General features: G+C 39.3%; 1 protein-coding gene across 5 annotated transcripts in view; it reads left to right on the plus strand.

Annotated features, from left to right (window-relative positions):
* The window catches only part of LOC149318700 (pantothenate kinase 1), a 37,557-nt gene that overhangs the window by 1,493 nt on the left and 23,007 nt on the right, over positions 1 to 13,057 (plus strand). Inside the window, exons 2-3 of one of the 5 annotated variants that reach the window (XM_089510308.1) lie at positions 2,253 to 2,304; positions 6,848 to 6,953. The exons of 2 other annotated variants lie outside the window; for them this stretch is intronic. The gene's annotated coding sequence lies outside the window, so the exon portion shown is untranslated. The remainder of the gene's footprint in view (positions 1 to 2,252; positions 2,305 to 6,847; positions 6,954 to 13,057) is intronic. 2 more of the 5 variants (XM_089510309.1, XM_089510310.1) reach the window with 2 other exon arrangements.

A 13,057-nucleotide genomic window follows, 5' to 3' on the forward strand; every position in this document is an offset into this window, starting at 1 on the left:
CAAAAGAGGGATACCTTTATTGTGGGGAGAAGCACTTCCAAAGCTTGCAGTGTGCCTTTTGGCTGGCCCAGTAAAAGCAAAGTGACCAGAAGCCCTCCTTTTCCCAGGACATGTCCTCCATTTTGATCCTGACTAAGAAGCATGAATTTAATATTATTTTGGACATATCCCTGCATTTTTCTTGAAGGCCCTCCATTTTGTGGTGCCTTGCCCTCCTTTGCGGTGAGGACATGTGGTCACCCTGAGCAAAAGGTATCCCTGTATTGTGGATGATGATGATTAGTAAAACATGCATCCGAGGAAGTAGAGTTAAGGTCCAAAACACACTGCAGAAATAGTCCATCTTGAGACCGCTTTAACTGTCCTGGCTCAAGGCTAGGGAATTCTGGGAACTGTCATTTTGTGAGACATTTAGCCTCCTCCGTCAAATTTCTAGGTGCTGTCAAAGATATAGCCGTGTTAGTCTGTAGAATCAGTATGTAGAGAGATCTTGTAGCACCTTTGAGACTAACTGGAAGAATGAGGTTGACAGCAGGAGCTTTCCTAGACCTACGTCTACTTCCTCAGATGCATTTAGTGGCTTGGAAAGCCAAGGACAGACCTGTATAAGCCATTAGTGTGTGAGAATGTCAATTCAAATTCCAAATCCTTTGTGTATGGAAATGAAGTCACAAGTGGCAAGTCCAAGTTCTGCTTTGCAACTTCATTTTGCTATACAAAGGATTTTGAATTTGAATGGACATTCTCACACACTTATGGCATGTATAGGTCTGCCCTTGGCTTCCCACTCCTCCAAATGCATCTGAGGAAGTAGACTTAAGTCTAGGAAAGCTTATGCTGCCAACTTCTTCCTTCCAGTTTTGACTTCTTTTTGGTTGGTAATTTTACACTATCCCTTTGCAGGGATAATCCATTCATAATAATAATGGTCTGGTCTTTGTGCTCCTTTCTCACACCCCCATGGCTTTGCTTTGTAATTTTATACTATCCCTTTGCAGAGTGTTTCTTTTTTCCAAACTAACATGGCCATACCTAATAATAATAATAATAATAATATAGATGTACTGGAAGAGCGCATCCTCCCTTCGCACACTCTGCAAGGTGCTGCTGCTGCTGCTGTGTCGCGTGCATCTGCCTCCGCCTCGCAGCCGAGTGGCTTCATTCAGCGCCGCCTAGGGCCAGCCAATAGGAGCGCCTCCCCGGGCAACACACCCACTGATCCCACGCGTAGGCTGGTCCCGCTTTAGCCAATCAGGAGGCGGCTGTGAGGGAGGGAGGGAGCGCGCGCCGGCACACAGGGCAGGCAGGGAGGGGGCGCGAGAGGAGTGTGTGCCTTGGTTCTTCCAACCCAAGAACGCTGAAACCTGCGATTTCCCAACTTCCCACTCAGCACACACACACACACACAGAGTACATGCACGAGAGTGGTGTGGCCTTGTTAAAAGCAGAGGGTGGCTGGGATGTGAGCAGTCTCACACATACACACCGACCTGAGCTGCCCTTCTCTGGAAAAGCTGCTTCTGTACCTTTTGTTTTATTTTATTGTTATTATTATTATATCTAAATTAAATAACTCGGGATGAAGCTTATAATTGATGAGAAGCACTGTAAGTAAATGAACATGGGCAGGGGAATTAAAGATAGTGTATCTCAAGAAGAAGAAGAAGCTTGCACCAGCCTTGCAACTTTAAAGTGGTGTCAAACTGGATTATTTCTGCAGTGTGGAGGCAGCCTAAGGAAATGAGGAGGAGTTTAATTGGAGAATTGGGGTTTATTCTATAGCAAGGTGGTTTCTAAAAGACATTGGGGTAAGAGGTTGTAAGTGATAACCAGCTGGATTTCTCTCACCTCTCATTCAAATGTTTAAATACGTGGAGGGATGTCATGTTGAGGATGGAGTAAGATTGTTTTCTGCTGCTCCAGAGAATAGAAGATGGAGCAGAAGATGCATGCTAAAGGGAAAGAGATGCCATCTAAATAGTAGGAAGAACTTTCTGACTGTAAGAGCTGTTTTGACAGCAAAGCAGTCTGCCTTGAAGAGTGGTGCAGTCTCCTTTGGAGGTTTTAAAACAGAGGCTGGATGGCCATCTGTCAGGAGTGCTTCAATTGTGAGTTCCTGCATGGACTGGACGGCCTTTGTGGTCTCTTAAGGCTATGATTCTGTGATACAGTAACATTTAATTTCTTTTTCATTTGCTGTTGAATAGATACTGTGCCACCTAATTTCTTTTCCATTTTTTATATTTTGAAAGATTATCAAAAGTCTCAGAGAAAAGGATCCACCTGATCAGCACATATCTTAAGGTTTGTGCACGAGTGTGAGCTTTACAGAACAAAGTTGAACTTTACAGAACAGCCTGTGTCACAGTGATCCAGAGTAATTGCAAAATAGCAAGTAGTTACACATAAAAAGGGTGACCTGGACATTGGCAGAACACAAAGGTTAACAACCTGCTCATAAATATGTTTACTTGCAGATCAAACTGTTGTCTTCAGTAAGGATTCTAGACCGGTATATTTAAGATTAGCTCCACTGAGCTGCACTTCAGACCATACTTCCACTGCTGGGATTTTTGTGTTTTAGAGAAGGTAGCTACCTTTCTGGAAGACTTCCTGAGGCAGAAAATATACAGTGATATTTAAAGAAATGAAATATTCATAGGGTAGCATTATCTCATTATATTGTGTCATCACTATGCCTGATGAAGCAAAGTTAATATGAGGGGTGGGTCCCTGATCTGAAGATTTTATAGTCCAAGAACTGGAAAGAGAAGGAAATGATCAAATTAAACTTGCACATCTGTTGAAGTTGTGGGAACTCTGGAATTCACTTTGGAAATGTTTATATTCACTAGACATGTTTAGGTACGATGGAATGTGAGCTACTTGGGTTTATGTCCTAATTGTTCACAGTGATTTGTGTCTTACCATGGTCAGTTACAGAAATTATAGAAATTTAAATGTCTTTAAAGACCACTGTTTCTAACTATTATGCTATCAGAATTTAATAGGAGGCTTTGTGATCAATATTTCTGCAGTTGTATAAGATAGCCCTATTGAAATCTGTGCAGCTACACTGTTACAGAGCATTATTGGAATTGTGCAGTGTGATCCTAAACCTGTTTACTTAGAAGTCATTATTTTGAGCTCATTGGAAACTAACATTAGGATTTTAGGCTAAAGTGTAAGTTTACAAAGATTCCTTAGAGGAAGAAAAGAAGACAAAATGTTGAAAAATGAACACTTCAAAGCAAGTGTTCCATCATTTTGAGTTTATACTAATACCTGTCATTCAGGAGACAGCTATTTTTAAAAAATTTAGGTGCTTGTTTGTTTAGAAGCTGATGGGTACGTCTTGGTGGCATTTTTGTTATTTCTCTCCCAATCAATAATAGTAATAACAAAATATCCTAAAACCACTATTTTTATTACCTGGGATGTCTAAATCTAATCACTAATTCCATCTAGAGTAGGCCCAATGAATCAGCTGCTAAAAAGTAAATCAACACTTATATAAATCCCATTGTTTCAGTTGGTCTATTCTAGATATTTAGTTATCTGAGGCTATTTTGCTATCAAGAAAACTTCTGTTTGCATCTTGTTATTTAAATACTGGAGGCTCAAATGTCTAAATACCTCTAGCCAGAAAAGAAAAGAAGATGTTATGCATAGCTCAGCCAATCATTTAATGTCTGTGGTTTCAGTCTTCATACCTGGCATCAGTTGGGAGGAGATTCTTCAATTCCAGTTTAATTTACCTGTTACCATCGTGCTTTAGAAAACTAGCCATAGGCGGTGTTCTGGTTTGCATTCGCTAGGACTAAAAGTATCCAGACTACATCTTTAATGATTGTGTTAATCCCAGTTTTCATTGGAGTGTCAGAATTTTTAAAAACAGTTCTTTATATTACAAAGAACGGTTTTAACTGCTTGAGTTTTCACACAGTTCTTGGGAATTTGGGAATAAAATAACATTCGGATTTACATTGTCTTCCAAAGAAAAGAGGAAAAGATGACATAGAAGAGATGATAAAATCCATCCATAAACTAAGATTCATTGGGTCAATTTGAGGGGAAAATATTTCCGGTAGTAACATGAAGTATGTACTGAAGTAAAGTAATGAGTTTTCACTGAAGAGGAAGTAATGAGTTTTCACTGAAGAGGTTTGAGTAGAACACAACAGCGAATAATCCCGTCTTTCTGGTTTGATGTGGTTCACCAGAGACCAGTGTTGAAGGTGCTTGTTAGCAATGTATGTTAAAGGGTGCATTGCAAATTGCATGAGCTAATTTCTGTGAAGGCGGTTTGCTCATGCAGTACCCTGATAATGGAAGCTGAATCTGTACCTCTGTGATCACTCATCCCTCACATGCCACAAAAAACTACTACTTATCATTTTTTGTATGTCAAGAAGAGAACATATTGCCATTTATAAAGCCAAAGGTGAAGTATGTATGAAATGTTTGTCACATTTTGTTTGGTTACTTTCATCTCATGGAGGATAATAGACTGATTGGAGACAGAAGAAATCCAGAATCAGGGCTGAATAATATTATATGAATTTCAGTTCATGCTGATCTGTATTAAAGAAGCTCTGGTGTGATCCAACATATGAAAGCATTGCTTTGTGATGAAATATTTGTTACTAATGTCAAGACTGAAATTGTGACTATCTGTTGTGTTGGGACATCTAAGTGACAACCTATATGGGCTGCCATAGGCTCTCACTTGGATATCCCAGCACAATAGATTATCTTTACCTCAGGTTTGCCTTGTTCTGCAGAACCTTAAAAAGTATTTGCATTTGTTTCATAATGCTATACAGCCAAGAGAGAGCTCAGAAATGTTACATGTTTTGGCCATGCTGGCTTGAGGATTCTGGGAATAATGGTCCAAAAAGCAACTGTTCTGAGCTCTGGGCCAAGCATATGTCCCTCTTAGAGAGATCTCAGGCTGCCCAAAATTCGAATATGGCAGAGAGTGAGTGGCCTTAGCATCTCTTGGATGAAAAGAAATAATATAAGAGAGTTTTATCCATCAACAGAGGTGTGGGAAGTAACTGGTGATATTTTTGAATATTTGGGAGTCTGAAATCTTGCAGACTCCTTCCAAAAGATCTCCTGTGTTTGTACTGTACTAGTAGATCCAGATCTGCCTTCTGACCATTCCTGCTGTAGTTAATTTGTCAATAAAGACTTCCACTTAGAAGTTCATTTTTAATGAACTGATCCATTGAATAGCTGTGTGTTAAAGCTGTGATTTTGAAAGCCAATTTTAAAAACTAAAGGTCAGGTGGGAGAAGTGTTTTCTTTTGAATCTGTATCTTTCTTCCCCCCACCAAAGACACTTTGTAGAATGACAGCCATGGGCTATTTGTCTTGCTCTTTGCTGATGAAACCAATCTCCTGCCTTGAAAGTTTATATGGAAATTGGCTTGAAGCCATCCCAGGTTCATGTGCATGAGCCTTCAGCAAATGAACTAGCTTTATCAAAGAGAGTAATAGTTTGCGCTGTTGCACTTTGAGCATTCCTTTTTATGCCCAAAGGTTTTTTCCATTTTTAGTGTCTTTGCTTTTTTTCCCCTGGCCCTAAGAAAAATGAGAAGGGTACTTTTGTTGATGCTGTTCTCCATCTAGAAAATGTCTAAAGAATCTGCATATCTGTAGAGAACAGACTGATAATAATCTATATTTTGAGGTGCTGATAATGATCTATACATCCTTAAAGGGCTTGCGCTCAGCATACCTAAAAGTCTTTTGCCATCCTTATGGGATGACAATTAAAACTGACTAGGTGCCTTCTCCTAAATAATTTATGCACCACATTGAGTCTCCAGACTCCCTTTGAACTCTGCAGTTCTCTCTCTAAAACTTGATTGAACCCATTGACAGGGAGAGGAATAGAGGAAGAGGCCTGGCATATTTGTGCCTGCCTTAAATTCTTGGATTGAGGCAGATTATGAATCCGGTTTAAGAATTCCTCATTCTAAGAAGCACTTTATTAGCAAATTAACACATGCTGAATGATAACTGGACATTTTCTATATCCCAAAAACTATCTAGAGTTGATGCCCACTTGCAAAATAAATTCTGGGAGTAGTAGTCAAAACAAGTACCTTTTACAGACTCAGCTAGGCATGTATCCTTAGAGGAGAAAAGATTTTAGACTGCCTAAGACTAGCCAATGTCTGTGAGTGACAAGAGCATCTCCTTGGCAGAAGTAAAAAATACAGAAGATGGTGGTGATAACTTTAATTTTGTGAATGACACATTCAACGCCAGAGACTAAACAAAACTATCATGAACATTGAACCAATGTTAAATAGAATTGATTCATGCATTGTCCCACAGCTTCACCAAATACATGTATATGTGAGTCTGCCCAAAATAGTTGCATCCAGCTTCAGAAGTTCCTTCTTTTTTAGGCTAACAATCCTATAATTCCCCCAAGCTAGTATGACCACTGAGCCTGCTGGTCAGGGGATCAGGAGTGATGCCATCTAAGAAAGGAATTTTCCAAGCTCAGGTTGTGCAATGTTAGTCATTTAGGCCTGTCCTAAGCACATGTTAAACAGGTGGTCACATTAGGACTGGAGGGGAAAACTCTCATCCTTCAAAAGCATGCTCTCCTTATGCAAGATGGCTTCTTGTACTTCTGACAGCTTACACTGTGTGGTGAATCACCTGTAGTTACCTTGGAGATGCTGTGTTGCAATAATTGGCGACCTGGTGTGATCTTGTGCAATCCAAATGTTTAAGTAACGTAATATACAGCCTTGTTTCCATTCTGTATCGCACCCACATGTTGCTGTCTAATATAAACACACAATCGCTTTTCTTCCCTTAGGATGCTTTACAGGATTCCCAAGCAGGACAGAAGATGTTACTTGCCTTGTGTGCAAAATGTCACAGGCCATAGAAGCCTATCTGTTTTGGTCTCCATCCTAGCCAAGGTGAAAAGAATCCCCTCCCTCAGTCCGCTTTGTATTTAGCTTTTTTTTTTCTGAAAAGAAAAATAAATTATTACAACACGTTGTTTTTAATATTTTACTGTTTAATTGGACTTCATCCACTTTAAAACACACTTTAAACTGTGGTAAAGGTATGCTTACATCCATTAATGAACTTTCCCCTAGATTGTTCAGCTGTTTACATCCATCAAGTTAAATGACCCATGTAATCTCTTAGATACCTTCTGTTTGGTTAGACCTCATTCTCATTGAGATACCTGAGCCATACTACTTTGGCACGTGGAGTTCACGTGGTTGAATAGTCGTCAATGAAGAACAGATTCCTTGCACTTAGAAAACTAGATGTCAGGGAGAATGCAGATATCCTAGTTTACCCTTCCCTGACCTCTTGACTTAACCAGTTTTCTATATTTAGGATTTTCACCCATTAAGTAGAATTGCCATCCTATAAACAGTTCTTAAGTGTTATACCCCAGACAGATTTATCGCTTTAATGAGAACTAAGCCACAGCAAGCACTTTTAAAAAAACAACCTTGGGCATCCAACTGTATTTTTGGTTTGCTTTTCCCCCATAGTCCCACACTTTTATTCTGAACACATTGCTTCTTCAGTACTATGCAGTTTAAAACAATTGGACTTATTGCAGAGGTCAGAATCATGTGGCCTTCCAGATAATGCACTACATTTCTCAGCAGCCCTAGCCAACGTAGATCCAAACCACACTGTAGAAATCATCCAGTTTGAGACTGCTTTAATTGGCCCTGGCTCAATTCTAGGGCATTCTGGGGACTGTAGTTTTGTGAGACATTTAGGTCCAAAACTTACTGCAGAAATCATCCAGTTTGAGAGCGCTTTAACTGCCTTGGCTCAGTGCATGGTAATCCTGGGAATTGTGGTACTAGAGCTCTCTGACAGAGAAGGCTAAATGTCTCACAGAACTACTACTCCCAGAATTCCCTAGCATTGAGCCAGGGCAGTTAATGCAGTCTCAAACTGAATTATTTCTGCAGTGTGTTTGGACCATAGCTAGTGCTGAGGAATGATGGAGGTTTCATACATCTGGCAATACCTGGGGAGACACATGTTTCTCACCCTGAATTATTTGTATTTTAACCTAATATGAGGTGCTTTATCACCTGTTTTACTGTGTTGTAGCTGTTAATAGGGTAATATTTCAAACTGGACTGTCTAAATAGGACCAGTGTACATTCTATAAACGGATACATTGTGAAGCAGATAAGAATCTCTTGAGACCTTTTTAAACAGGAGGTGAGCTGTTCACTGTGTTTTCTCTTAAAACCCAAGCATCCCCAATATTCCTATTTTGGCTTGGAGGCTTCTCGCATTAACACAGAAACAGATCTATAGTGTCTCTCTCCAGATGTTCCTGGCATATGCCCTTTTTAGACCTTATGTTCTTAACCAGTTCTTCTGAACAAAAGCACACCAGTTATGAACTAGGGAACCTCATTGCAGTGACTAAGCATTGTGTGATTATTTTAAGTAACACAAAATACTTGGTGATTTGTTATTGTTTTTTCCTTTTTAAAGAGAGTTGTGCACCACTTAAGTTTTAATTGGACTAGATAACCATGAGTACATGTCTTAATTTCATAGCATAGGAAGATTCCTACAAGGGCATAGAAAATCATGATGTAAAAAAGGCAGCTGTCTTCTTATTTCAGTTCTAATGGATAGATACGCTTAAAAGGGAGAAGAGTCACAAAAATAAGAGGCTTGGGGCTTCTATGCTCAAAGTCACAACTTGTGGTCTGCATTTTTTATAACTGTACAATAAACATTAATCTGTATGGTATACCATTGGACTTGGAGACCTGAGTAGTTTCTCCTATTCTGGGGAGAATACAAATGCAATAAAGGTCTATACAAATGCAATAAAGGGGAATAAAAATGTGATAAACTGCAGAAACAAGCTGTAATGCCTAGGTTCAAATGAGCACATCAAGTTAATGGTATCTTCTTTTTTTTTTTTTGGTCTGCAGAATGGGTTTTATTTCCAAAACTGCATAATTTTTTAGTGTGTGTGTGTGTGTGTGTGTATGTATGTATGTATGTATATTAAATTGCATCTTGAAATGTATATATACTACAGGTTGAGTCTCCTTTATCCAAATTCCAAAATCTGAAACACTCCAAAATTGTCCATATGGGTGGCTGAGGTAGTGACACCTTTACTTTTCTGATGGTTCAGCTTACACAAACTTTGTTTCATGCACAAAATAATTAAAATAATTTGTGTAAAATTACCTGCTATGTGATTAAGGTTTATATCTAGAATAATAAAATCATAGAGTTGGAAGAGGCCACAAGGGCCTTCCAATCCAACCCCCTCCCATGCAGGAACTCACATATGAAACATAAATGAATTTCATGTTTAAATTGTGGTCCTGTCTCTTAAGATATTTCATTAGTTATATGCAAATATTCCAAAATACAAAAATAAATAAATAATATCTGAAATACAAAACATTTCTGATCCATGCAGTTCAGATAAGGGATACTCAACCTGTATTTTATTTTGTCCTATATAGAAAAAAATTGTTATTCCTATATAGATTCTTTAGAGATTTAGTTGCTGTATTTGAAAATGAATTAATTGGCTTCTGATCCTAAGTTGTTCTTCATGTGTATGGCTTCTGTCTAGATAACTGTGGAAACATCTGGAAAACTAGTGTATCCTTATGTAGAACTGGGAGCTGGGAATAAAGTTTTCCTTGCTGAACAAATAATTTTAGATGGAAAAATACTGTGCTTGTTTTGAGAAAACCCTGTGATCCCCAGAAAATAAGAATAGATGAGACAGGAAAAGTTACTTTTGCATTACAATTCCCAAAATTCTGCTAGCATTATTAGCAGAGGCCATATGAACTGAAGGATTCTGGGAGTCAGTCCCAAAAATGAACTGTGAATAACATTCTTCTACAGCTTTGAAATCTGATGCATATATCAGTTTATAAAGGCAGTTACCTAGTAGTGAAAATAGACCCAAATAGATTAGTACTGAGTTTGCTAGAAAACTGATGTCAGTAGAAACAATATTGGTCTGAAAAATATTCTGTATAACCATGTTGTCTTCAGTGTATTTCACCAGCTCGATGGAGGAGGAGAAAACTCCTTATTGGGCAGCTAGGTCATAGTAAGCTCACATTTGTTGTTATTTGCAATCAGGTCGACTTCATGCTGAAGTGGACATGTAGATATTTGGTGTATGCGGTGCATACTAATGCACCAGATGAACCAATTAACATACCTGCCATACCATTTGTTAGTTTCTTGTTCGTGTGCACTATAATTTCTCTCCTGCTCCCATGCAGGTTCTGGAGTGTGCATACACTTGGTAGGTTAGTCTTATGATTTCCTCTTCACAGTTCAAATTCCTTTCTATTGGATTAGTTTCTGCAAGTAGCGTAGTACTTAACAGAACCCTTACAAACGGGCCAACATTGGCTTATGCCGATATAAGTAAGCAAATTGAAATTGGCTTCAGGATTTCAAGTAAAGGAACTTAAGAGAGGAGGCATAGGCTAAAAGAATTTTCAGGTAGACTTTGGCAGTGAATTGGGATATTTACTCAGAAACAAATAGAACAGAGTTCATTTTTCTGTGTGAAAACAAGAAGATAGTTTTGTGTAAATGTTGTAGAACAAAAAAAAAAAAAAAAACAGATTATCCAGAAAACTCTCAGGGTTGGGCAAATTGTGGTTTCGTGGCTCTCAGAACCCCCAGGGATAAAATGTTTAAAAAATTAAAAATAAAATTTGCAACCAAATGCCCTCTAAAGAGCATGGAGGCATTTTTGCCAGGTGTTGAGACTCCCCTGGGATGTTTTAAGCCCAGGAAAAGTCTTTTAAAAACAGTCTCCTGGGCCTAAAAACATGGCAAAATGCCCCCACAAATACAGGATGTTGCAGGTAGCAAAAAGTTTTGCATTTTTTCTTGCAGTGGGTAGTGTGGTGATGGAGTGCGGCCCTTGAAGTTCTGCTAGAGGTCTAATGCAGCCTCCCTAGCCTCCCACAGCTTCTCATCTCTGTTTTAGGGGACATCAGCACTGCAGAAGTAGTGCCAAACTGGATTATTTCTGCGGTGTTAGTGTACCTCCCTTTATGGTAGGAAGTGAGCTGTGCATGAGTTTTCTTCTGGAAAGGTAGACATGAGTGAGAGGCCAAGTACAAGTAGAGTTAGAAATGACCCGCAACTGCAACCTGTGCTATCCCATTATATTCGGAACATTTAGTAGCGTTTCTCTTCAGTAACACATAGTTTGATCCTTAGTCTTTGTGCTCTCATTGAAGGCTTTTTAAAAAAGTTTAATACGCACAGTATGAAAGAATTTGGATACTCTTTTTACCTTTTTATAGGGATGTGAATAAAAAGCTGGTTCCAAAGATAGATGTGGAAATGGGATTGCTGTCTTGCTAAATGAAGTTCCTTTTTATTGTGTCTTTTTATGAGAAAAGACAAGATAATTCTGTCTTTGAGATGTCAGGTTTAAAGTATGGGACACCTTATGCAGTAAATCATTGATAGTTTCTGTCAACTTTATCTTTCATGCGATTTTTGTTATCTTTTGTTGATTAACGTCAACTAGTGAGGGAGTATTTGAGCTATGGTTTTGTGTTGCAAAGGGAAGGAAGGCATTTAGAAGTTTCCAGGGAGATTGCACATTCTTTTGTTTATTTCTCTATCTTGGTTGAAAAGATGATTAGTTAGAAATTAGAGGTGCAAGGGATATGGTTCTTAACTTCTCAAACTTAAAAGCAGAATGTATTTGGAAGCTACTGAAACTTTTTACAGAAACTAGTGTGGATGCATATACAAGGGCACACAGCCTTCACTGTTCCCTCAGAAATGTAGTATTATGCACTTCGTTTGGGTATTCTCCTATACCTTCACCTTCCATATTGAATTAAAACTTATATAAAATTTAGGTAGTATGTCAGTGTTCATCAAAAACCTTTAGTACTCAGATTACAGAGAAGACAGTGGAAGAACAATACCGTTTAATCATCTGCACATAATCTAGGGCAGTGATGGTGAATCTTTTAGGGACTGAATGCCCAAACTGAAACCTGTTACTCGGTGCCTGGGGGGGGGGGAGTGGAACTTCCAGAGGGGAATGGGATGGGGCATGTTTGCCATAGGTTCGCCAATACGGATCTAGGGACTCAGTGGCCCTAGATTATGTGCTCACGGGTTAAGACACTGACTGATGACTGCAAGATCGGAAGCCAGCAGTTTGAGGCCCAAGTACCATGTGATGTAAGGAGCTCCCATCACTAGTCCCAGTTTCTGCCAACCTTGCAGTTTGAAAGCGTGTTAAAAGTGCAAGTAGATAAATAGGTACCACTTTGGTGGGAAGGTAACAACGCTGGCCACATGACCACCTGGGTTGTCTTTGATGACGCTGGCTCTTCTGCTTAGTAACAGAGATGAACGCCACACCCTATAGTCAGACACAACTTGACAACCTTGTCAAGGGAAAACTTTTACCTTTCCATAAACTAAGCCCCATTATGATCAATGGTGGGACTTAACAGAAGAATGAAGTTAGTGAGAGGATGCTTTATCAGCAGTCCAATTGGTGAAGTCATAGAATCATAGAGTTGGAAGAAGTCACAAGGACCATCCAGTCCAACCTCCTGCCATGTAAGAATTCACAATCAAAGCACTCCCAATAGATGGCCATTTATTGGGTCCTCCTGATAAATTCCTTAGTCCTCCTTAAGGCATTGGTGATGTATGCTGGCACTGGAAAATTCCATATTATGTTCTGTCCCTGTGTTTTCTCCACGCCGTAGTTGTCTGCCTGAGCTTCATGATTCCCATCCTTAATAGAGAGGAATCAGTTGAAGAAAGACAGAGGGACATGGTGTAAATTAGTGTCCATATGTCTTCATATCTTCTTGATTTTTAAGGTGGTTCAGCAGGCTGCTCCAACTTGTAAGAGATTGTGGGCAGGTTACAATCCTGGGATCCTTTCTGACTGCTTCCCATCCCAGGGGGTAATTCAGTAGTGGTTGTAGTGGTGCTTCTTCATTGTCATTCTCTGTTGCTCTTCAATCAC

This window comes from Sceloporus occidentalis, unplaced genomic scaffold, assembly GCF_023333645.1.
Source record: "Sceloporus occidentalis isolate IW3139 unplaced genomic scaffold, rSceOcc1.0.p SCAF_2, whole genome shotgun sequence".
Lineage (NCBI taxonomy): Eukaryota > Metazoa > Chordata > Lepidosauria > Squamata > Phrynosomatidae > Sceloporus > Sceloporus occidentalis.